Here is an 11,069-nt window from a genome sequence, read left to right on the forward strand (position 1 = left end):
GTTAAGAAAAATCAACACACGTTCAAAGGATTTCTAGACCAAGTATAAGCGGCCGACCATGTAACATGTTGCAATATGTTCTAATTTCTGAGAAAAGTAGGAGTAAGCAATAGGGAAAGATAGATAATATACACAATATGTGCAAGAAACAAGAGGGAACAATCAGAATGGGAGACAAAGAACGGAGTGTTCGCATTACACACCGTGTAAAGCAGCGATGCAGTCTTTCTCCCCTACCACTGACCGAAAAGCAATGTGAGAAACAGAAAAGTTCAAGTGTGTAATCAAAATTTAGGGTGAAAGGTCGCCAATGATAAGATTCACTCATGATATTTCTATTCTCAGTGAAAGTGAAGAGGAATTACAGGGTGTCTTAACCGAAATGTAAGTCTAATGGGTAGATAATGAGAACTGAGAGTAAAGCGGAGAAAGATAAAAGTAATGAGAAGTAGCAAAAATCAGAATAGTGGTAAACTTAACCTCAAAATTAAGGGGCTACGAAGTAGGCGAAGTTGAGGAAGCCTTCTAATTTGGAAGCAAAACAACACACTACGGACGAATCAAGGGGGAAATAAAAAGCACATTAGCAACGGAAAAGAGGAAATACCTGACTGGAGAAGTCTACTAGTATCAAACATCGGCTTTAATCCGAGGAATAAATTTATGAGAGTTTACTTTTGGACCACATCATTGTATAGCAGTGAAACATAGACAGTGGTAAAACGGTCTCCTCAGAATCGGCTAAGAAAGGAGCATATGGATAGCACAGAAGAAAAGGGGACAGGAGAGAGGACATATGTTAAGATATTACGGATCAACTTCCCTAATACTGGTGGGAGCTGTAATCTAGAGGGTAAAACAGTACCGGAAGACAGAGACTGGAATATATGCTCAAAGATGATACAGAATCATTGACGGAGAGCCGAGACGACTAAGACGCATAGATTTTCATCATTCCCGGCATGGATATGAAGGCAGTTGAAGGAGGCCTCGCTCGCGAACCAGGAAATATGGCGCTGAACTGGACGGTTCTTTGACTTAACGGAACTCTGGTTTCAAAATGATTGCCTGCACTCAGAGGCATATTTGCTACTGCCCCAGTACGCCCCACAATCTGCTCATTGAAATGTGCATTTCACGTGCGGCGATAGATTTTTCTCATCTGGGACGGCGTCTGTTACGAAATTTTCCCCTGTTAATTCAGCGAACCAAATTCTACTGCACAATACCATTGCGTACCTTCAACGAATACCCAGTTTTCGATAACTAGTCAAATACTGTAAACATACGACGACGTCAACGGCGACCATGCTTTGTTTTCTAAGCTAGCGGATCCAATGTAGAAGCGACAGGCATTAAAAACAAGCAATTTACAAACAAGCAATTTACGAACACGTACCGTCGATTTATTTATTTGTGACAATTATTTCCTTTCTACAAACACTCAGTTTAGAATCCTCTACTACCGCTACAATTTTGATCGCAAAAGTTTGGAACTATCTCCGTGTGATGTGACTGGTGATCACGTACAAGACGTGTTGTTGTTGTTATGGTCTTCAGTCCTGAGACTAGTTTGATGCAGCTCTCCATGTTACTCTATCCTGTGCAAGCTTCTTCATCTCCCAGTACCTACTGCAACCTACGTCCTTCTGAATCTGCTTAGTGTATTCATCTCTTGGTCTCCCTCTATGATTTTTACCCTCCACACTGCCCTCCAATGCTAAATTTGTGATCCATTGATGCCTCAGAACATGTCCTACCAACCGGTCTTCTTCTTGTCAAGCTGTGCCACAAACTCCTCTTCTCCCCAATTCTATTCAATACCTCCTCATTAGGTATGTGATCTACCCATTTAATCTTCAGCATTCTTCTGTAGCACCACATTTCGAAAGCTCCTATTCACTTCTTGTCCAAACTAGTTATCGTCCATGTTTCACTTCCATACAAGGCTACACTCCATAAAAATACTCTTAGAAACGACTTCCTGACACTTAAATCTATACTCGATGTTAACAAATTTCTCTTCTTCAGAAACGCTTTTCTTGCCATTGCCAGTCTACATTTTATATCCTCTCTACTTCGACCATCATCAGTTATTTTGCTCCCCAAATAGCAAAACTCCGTTACTACTTTAAGTGTCTCATTTTCTAATCTAATTCCCTCAGCATCACCCGACTTAATTCGACTACATTCCATTATCCTCGTTTTGCTTTTGTTGATGTTCATCTTATATCCTCCTTTCAAGGCACTGTCCATTCCATTCAACTTCTCTTTCAAGTCCTTTGCTGTCTCTGCAGAATTACAATGTCATCGGCGAACCTCAAAGTTTTTACTTCTTCTCCATGGATTTTAATACCGACTGCGAACTTTTCTTTTGTTTCCTTTACTTCTTGCTCAATATACAGATTGAATAACATCGGGGAGAGGCTACAACCCTGTCTCACTCCCTTCCCAACCGCTGCTTCCCTTTCATGTCCCTCCTCTCTTATAACTGCCATCTGGTTTCAGTAAATAGCCTTTCGTTCCCTGTATTTTACCCCTGCCACCTCTAGAATTTGAAAGAGAGTATTCCAGTCAACATTGTCAAAAGCTTTCTGTAAGTCTACAAATGCTAGAAACGTAGGTTTGCCTTTTCTTAATCTTTCTTGTAAGATAAGTCGTAGGGTTAGTATTGCCTCACGGGTTCCAACATTTTTACGGAATCCAAACTGATCTTCCCCGAGGTCCGCTTCTACCAGTTTTTCCATTCGTCTGTAAAGAATTCGCGTTAGTATTTTGCAGCTGTGACTTATTAAACTGATAGTTCGGTTATTTTCACATCTGTCAACACCTGCTTTCTTTGAGATTGGAATTATTATATTCTTCTTGAAGTCTGTGGGTATTTCACCTGTCTCATATATCTTGCTCACCAGATGGCAGAGTTTTGTCATGACTGGCTCTCCCAAGGCCATCAGTAGTTCTAATGGAATGTTGTCTACTCCCGGGCCCTTGTTTCGACTCAGGTCTTTCAGTGCTCTGTCAAACTCTTCACGCAGTATCTTATCTCCCATTTCATCTTGATCTACATCCTCTTCCATTTCCATAATATTGTCCTCAAGTACATCGCCCTTGTATAAACCCTCTATATACTCCTTCCACCTTTCTGCCTTCCCTTCTTTGCTTAGAACTGGGTTGCCATCTGAGCTCTTGATATTCATACAAGTGGTTCTCTTCTCTCCAAAGGTCTCTTTAATTTTCCTGTAGGCAGTATCTATCTTACCCCTAGTGAGACAAGCCTCTACATCCTTACATTTGTCCTCTAGCCATCCCTGCTTAGCCATTTTGCACTTCCTGTCGATCTCATTTTTGAGACGTTTCTATTCCTTTTTGCCTACTTCATTTACTGCATTTTTTATATTTTCTCCTTTCATCAATTAAATTCAATATTTCTTCTGTTACCCAGGGATTTCTACTACCCCGCGTCTTTTTACCTACTTGATCCTCTGCTGCCTTCACTACTTCATCCCTCAGAGCTACTCATTCTTCTTCTACTGTATTTCTTTCCCCCATTTGTGACAATTGTTCCCTTACGCTCTCCCTGAAACTCTGTACAACCTTTGGTTTAATCAGTTTGTCCAGATCCCATCTCCCTAAATTCCCACATTTTTGCAGTGGACTCTCTTAATCTGGCACAAGAGGAATATTTGGCCATTCATTCAAAGCTTGTCTTCTGGGGTTGCGTAGCGATGATCACGACAGATTAAACTTTTGGTTGGTCTATAACTGAATAGCGCAAGAAGTATTGCTTGTGCTGCTAGGTATAACTTCCCCTGTTACCATAGACGATCTGTGCACTTCAAATAAGCGTTACTGTGTCAGTGGCCTTATAACGTATTGTGGTAATATCAGTCATGATAAGTGTATGATTTAGTATTTGGAAACTGGTAATGTGGCTGTTGGATAAATGTGCCACACCAATTTCCATAAAGTTGCAAGTACCTTCAAATTCATTAGGGCTACTCTACGGGTTGAACAGCTAGTTGCACCTATGAGTGATTACAGTCCAGCAGGGTCAGTTACTGTCTTTGAAGTGGATCTTGACTGTTATCATGGATACTGTCAGGCTTGCAATTGCCTGGTTATAATTGACGCAGTTGACATTTACCATAATGGGTTCGACTTCATACTAAGACAACTGGGGACTAGTCTATTTTTGTTCACGACTACCCAGTTATTTTCAAGAATACTTTAATTCTGCCTGTTTCGTGCCTGTCGTTAAAGTAAATGGCGTGTTGCACTACTTTTACACTGTTAGGCTCAAAATATTGACAGTAGCTCTTATGAGACAGAGTGCGTTTTGAACGTTATCAAACACAATCGCTGTATAATGAGTACTTTCAAACTCATGGTTTAGTGATCTAACCCAAAAGCAGAACAATTTTACTGTTACAGGAGGTTTAACGACGTATTAGATTTTCACTACAATGCGACAGAACGAGAAAGGACGGGTATTTTAAGCTGGCAGCGAATTTAAAGTAATGAAAGTGTCTGACCGATTGCATAATGAGAGGAAGCTGACACCTTGTACACGTTTAGGTGTGTAAATACCGGCTCTAATGGCCAGAACGGGCAAATTTAATTTTTTTCAAAGTCGTTACAATGCTTTCGACGATAAAATTGTCATGTTATTGCTATATAGTCGTGATGCAGGCAATACGCTTGCATTTTATTACGGATACTTCATATTGATAGATTTGTATTGGATTTGATTTCTTACTGTTATGGTGAACAAAGATACGATATAATCATGGTCTCCTTCATCCTTTATGTAACGTGATCGCAATGTGGAACGTTCACAGTTCAGGGGGGCAGCGAACATGAGAAAAGAAATGCAGAACTAGGAAGAAGAAGTGTAAGAAGCGCCTATGAATTGGCTATCTTCCAAATAGCGAAATAGCCCGGGAATAACACGCGTTTTAACGAAAAAATATGACCAAACGACATTGTAAATGGCTGTGAGCCTACTTTCTATGTATGGAGTACAGAGCAGTGTAGCTCAGCTGTTATTTTGTAATGAGACGTAGTGCTTACAAGGGAAAGACAAATGAATTAATATCTTGTCTCGTCTTACACAGAATTCAGAGAATAAAGGAGGTCTATAAGAACTGTGAGAAAGCGCTAAAGATACAGAAAATAGCACTCGTCATTACAGCTAGCACAAGACACTTGATGGCATGTCCTTCCGGAAACCTTGGAGAAGATACGTATTCACAGTGGCGAAGACCGAATGCCAGTTGTGAACATGTAACGTAAACTCTATTAGTCCCCACTGCAGAAATTCGAATTTTGAGCGCTGAGTTTTTTAATAGGTTGAAAGGTGGCTACACTGAGCCGCTGCGCCAGAGATTGCGCCAAAGAGTATTATTCAGCCGCCTCCACAGTGCTTGGGGAGAGCTCGTAGTAGTGTGTGTTTGTTGAGATGTGCTAGTAGGCAGTGCTTGCTGAGATGTGATATTGGAGAGTTCTGGTTGAGATGTGGTAGTGGCGAGTCGTTGTGGAGAGATTGTAATGTTTAGAGTGCTTTTCATCAATATAAACGAAGGTAAAAAAAAAAAAAATTTCTTTTCTCTCTCATTATTTCAGTGTCCTGAGTAATGCGTCATTACAGGTTCAGTCAACAAAGCATCTGGCGTGTGTTCTTGTATTAGAGTGTAATTCTGGTTTCCTTACACAATTACAGTATTTCTATTTTTTTTAATTACTTCAGTATAAATGGTATTTAAAAATACTTGTCTTGTTGAAGAAGGACCGTGCCAGACGTGCGTTGAGTCATACTTCAACATACAGAACAGTTATACTTGTGCTTTGGTTTCGTAGGTTTCATAGTTGCTGGGGACTTAATTAATTAATTGTGTTAACGAAAATTTTCATTTCATCTTTGTTGTTGTTCTATGCAGTCAGATAGCGTAATAATACTAGTCAGGGCCAACCGATTACGAAACAGCGTAATCGGACTAATAGCTACGTAAAAAAAAAATTTTCATTATATTTAATAAAGCCCCCATGCACGTGGCGACCGCTGCTTCGGATCGTCCCTTGGAATTCTTCTGATTGTAAAAATAGTAGATAGTAGTATTGTTGTAGTAATTTGTAGTTTAGTAATTGTAGTCTATTTTGCATGTGTAGATTTGGTAATTGTCATTCTTCTAATGGTATTTTTTTCTCAGAATTTGATTTGTTGTCTTGTATACGCGTTTGACAATTTAGTGCAATTATTTCAATTGTTCGATTAATCGTGTTTGAGGGAAACTTTTCATGTAAATGATATTGTTGGAGACAAAGAGTCATGGTGTGTAATTTTCGTACAGTGACGAGTTTTGTATATTTTGTAAATGATTACGCGATCGATGAAAAAGGCAAAAATGATGAATAGTGGGAATGACGAAATTGTTAACATGGCGAACTCGCCGACAGAGGAAAACAGTATGATGGATAATGAAGGGGAAAACAATGTAATAAGTCGGGAAAATAGTCCATAACCATTTCAAAATTTTTCTCAATCAGAAAATTCACAGAATACGAGGTTAACGACAGAAGAAATGGAGCAGTTAATGAGTGCAATATTAAATTTGGGATCACAGTTTCGATCTGAATTAAAAACAGAGATGGGAACTTTACGATCTGAATTGAAAACTGATATGGGAACAATGGAAACACGGTTTGGATCTGAATTAAAAACAGACATGGGAACTTTACGATCTGAATTAAAAACTGATATGGGAACTTTGGAAACACGGTTAGATTCACGAATAGGGACATGTTTCAAAAATATGAAAGATGAATTAAAGAAAGAAATCAGAGAAGAAGTACAACCGATTTTGAATTCTCACAATAATAGATTAATTGCAGTAGAGATTAGACAAAAGGAACAGGATAGAGAACAGGAAGAAAGAGATCGCGTGATAGTACAGAAATTTTCAGAGTTAAATTTACAATGCGCACACGATAAGGAAGAAATATTTGAGAGAATCGAGGAATCCGTACCAAATGACAGTATAAATAACCTAACACAACAATATGAACAGTTAACTACCAAATGCGTTAATACTGAAACCCGAGTCGCGACACTTACGGAAGACGTAAATAAACAGAAAGGACAATTAAGTGACTCATCGGAAAGAGTTGAGGAGATCTCAGATAAATTGACAAGTCTTAGTTTAGCAGAGGGGTTTGAAGAAAGTAATTTATTTCATTTACGGGATGCAACAAGAGAGCGCCAGGCGCGTGAAATTAACAATAATCGTCATTGGGACTGGGACAGACGCGGTAGGTCTTTGTCGCCACGAGGCGAAGACTTTGACTATAAACACTTCTTAACTGTTCGGAAATTTAAGATCTTTCGCAATTCTAAGAACGACATACATCCATGTGCATGGTTAGATCAATTTACGTACGCACTTCCGCCAAATTTGCCACTAAGTCACAAACTGGAAATTATGTGCAGCTATTAATGTCCTCAGGGGATTCACTACACTAAGTGAATATGTGCCGTAGCATGCATAGGACCCCGAGCTGTAGTGGTGCTATTTCCTTTTTAGTTTTCTGCACCGCTGCCTACTCTTTTACTATTCTTTGCATCTGTCAAACCAACTCTTCGACTATCAATCTATCTAGTGAGTAAGTAAACAATAACCGGATTTGACTAATTTACCCAAAAGTGATTTCGGAAATTACCATGTGGAGTTACTGTACCTTCAGCAGCATTCATTCATAGTTTAAACGAAATTTTACCTGTTTATCTTCGTGACAATATTACTTCATATGTTGCCGATATTCTTATTGCTAAACGTTCTTGGAGGGAGGATAACAAAATTTTGGATTCATTATTACGTATCTTTACAAGAGTTGGCATTACAGTGAACTTAGAAAAATCTGAATTTGGTCGTTCTCAGGTGAAATTTCTCGGTCACAGAAGGTATTCTACCTGATCCAGAGAAACTAGACTCTATTCGTAATTATGCTGTTCCTACCACAAACGTGATGTTCGTAGTTTCCTTGGTGTCTGTCATTTTCTTAGACGCTTTGTTAGATTGGACGATTTGGCCACACCTCGTTTTTGCGAACTATCTGAAAAATTCTTTTTAAACGAAAATCGGTCGACAACTCTGTTTGGTTAGTTTGTATTCCTGATGAGTGGGTTAATAAGCTGATTTGGTATACGCATTTCAGTTATGCACACTTTGGTCCCAGAAAATGCTTTCATAAATTACGGGAAAATTGCTACTTCAGTAATATGGAAAAACGTATTCGATCTGTTCTGGCCAAATGCAAATTATGTCAAAAGGCTAAGCCGCCAACAATTTCTCACAGAGCACCGTTGTTTCCTATCATTCTAGCGAAATTAAAGGACATGGCTGCAGTCGATTTGTTCGGTCCAGTGGTTCGTTCTACTAATGGTTTTGCGTACATTTTCGTAGCAGTGGAACTGACACCAAAATATGTGTGTTTTACACCGTTACACAAAGCAACAGCTCGTTCAGTATCTAATGCTTTCATTAAACATTTTCTTAAAGAAGTGGGTCGTGTTAATAAGGTTATATCAGATAATGGATCACAGTTTCGTTCTAACATTTGGCTTCGTACTCTACGGCGTCGTAAAATTAAACCTATTTTCATTTCACTTTTTCACCCTCAATCTAACGCTTCAGGGAGATGGATGAAGGAAATCAATAAATTGTGTCGTCTTTATTGTCATCAGAATCACAGAACGTGGGATCAATATCTTCATATTTTTCAAAACATTCTGAATGAACTTCCTAATGATTCAACTTCTTTACCACCTATTCTGATATTAAAAAACAAAGCACCGACAAATCGCATATCTGAAATCGTTCCTTTTCCGCCTACACGGAAACTGCGGGATTCTGAAGTTGTGAACCTGGCTCTGCAAAATTTTGCATCTGCAGCTGCTAGAAGAGAGAAATCAGCTAAGTGTCCTGGTCGTTTAAAAACTTTTTCAGTTGGCCAAAAGGTGTTAATTAAGTCCCACCGTTTGTCTCACAAAGGAAAAGGCTTGTGTCGCAAATTTTTTCTGCTTAATAACGGTCCATATAGAATTCGCAAAATTATTCATGATAACGCTGTCGAAGTAGAAACTCTTAAATCACGACGCTCTATGGGAATACATCATATATCTAACGTTAAAATTTTTGTGGAATGACATACTTTAGAGAAACTAACAGCTACATGTAAACATGCAGAGAATACAAGGATACCGCGCTGTGTTTTGGCGGCGGCATATACTCAAAGCAACAGTCAAGTCTGCGCGCCGCACAAGGCAGTCGTTGACCGCAAACAATTATTTCCTACGTCACGCGCCTACAGCTGATCGAGCGCTCAGTGCGAATGCACTGACAGCCGTAAACAAATACACAGTTTAATTTCTCCGATTAAATTCAGTATAAAGCTATAGTGACTTGATGAATTATGTTATTAACATTCAGTAATTTTCAGGACGGTTCTATAAAATATTTAAAAACTTCAGGTTAATTCTGTGCGTGTCCGACGTTAAGACGACTTGCTATCGAGAAATTTTCAGGAAGAATGTAATTTCGAAGAAGAAACTAATAAACTAAAAAAGGTGACTATTAATTGAGTTCATTTTTCAGGTAACATATTTCCGCTTAGGTACGTACTTTAGACGTAATTTGCTGCTCGCGATTACGTGATTCATACTTTGTGCTAATTTCATGTTCTATGAATTTACTTGTGAAGCGACGTGCTTGCGTACGTTAACTGATTTTGACAATGATTATTAATGAACTGGGTTGTAACTTGTGTATATTATGCATCGCTTGGCTGCACTGCTTTTTCACTGATGTCATATTTTTTAATTATGTGCCTGCTGTGCTTATTTATTTAAATTATAATTGTCACCTGATTTATTGTGCTGATGTGGTTAGGTATGTAAGTTATACTTTGTGATTTATCTGCTTGCGCCTTCATGTTTACTTATTAAGATTACATATGAACATTTATTTGCTTATGCTGATATGATGCTAATGACCTGTTTGCTGCTATGCGTATGGATTGCATATTTATACATTTCTGTTTGTTGTCATAACTAGTCTTTAATTTGGTGTATAGAAATGCTGATATACTGTGTACGAACATAGAGTTTAGGTCATACTATGGTATTAATTATAGATTGTTCGCTTGGCAGAGCCTCGTTGTAGGATTTGTGCTGCATCCACCTTTTGACATTCTGTTCTCTACTGGTATATTTACTCGCTATTGCATGTTTTGCTTACGCTCAGTGCCTTATATTTTTAAGATAAGAAAATGAACTGCTATAATTCGACGAACGACATTAGTACAAGAAACTTCATAGAAGTCACATGAGCTGGAGGTTTTATGGAAGCTGTAGAAATTTATGCTAATAGGAAGGAAGCTAACGACATGACATACCAAAACTAGGTTTAGACCATTGACAGTTATTACACTGCATTTTTCGTGAGCAATTGAAATAGGAAGTGACACTTAACACAAGAAATACTCCACATGTTTGCTTCTGTTTGCCATAATTCTTGAAGTGGTGTACACACTGTGAAATATTATGACCATTCACACTCCGTAATCGTACTTAATTACTGAGAGTTATTCGAACTAAGTCTGTTAGAGGTCATGTATGCATTTCTTTCGTTTATAATTCATAATGAGTAGAAGATTGGGTCAGATGGATTACACAGAGGTTGTGTGTTGACATTGTGTCTTCGGATTGTATGGGATGATGAGGTTTGCATTAGGATTTTATCTGTACTTGTTCGAGGACACTGACTAGAGGAAAGAGTTGTTATGGAAGTGAAATGATATTGGTAAGAAGGTTTATATGTATCGACGTATTGAAGAGGTATTATTGAGATTATGTGAAGTTGATGATTATTGGAGTTTTTGTGGACAAGAGGTAAGGTAAATGCTGTTAATGATAAGGTTTATATGTATCGACGTTAGAGGTATTATTGAAGTATTGAGATTATGTGATGCTGATGATTATTGGAGTTTTGGTGTATAAGAGGTAAAGTAAGTGAGGT

Source organism: Schistocerca piceifrons, chromosome 6 (genome assembly GCF_021461385.2).
Source record: "Schistocerca piceifrons isolate TAMUIC-IGC-003096 chromosome 6, iqSchPice1.1, whole genome shotgun sequence".
In the NCBI taxonomy this organism is placed as follows: domain Eukaryota; kingdom Metazoa; phylum Arthropoda; class Insecta; order Orthoptera; family Acrididae; genus Schistocerca; species Schistocerca piceifrons.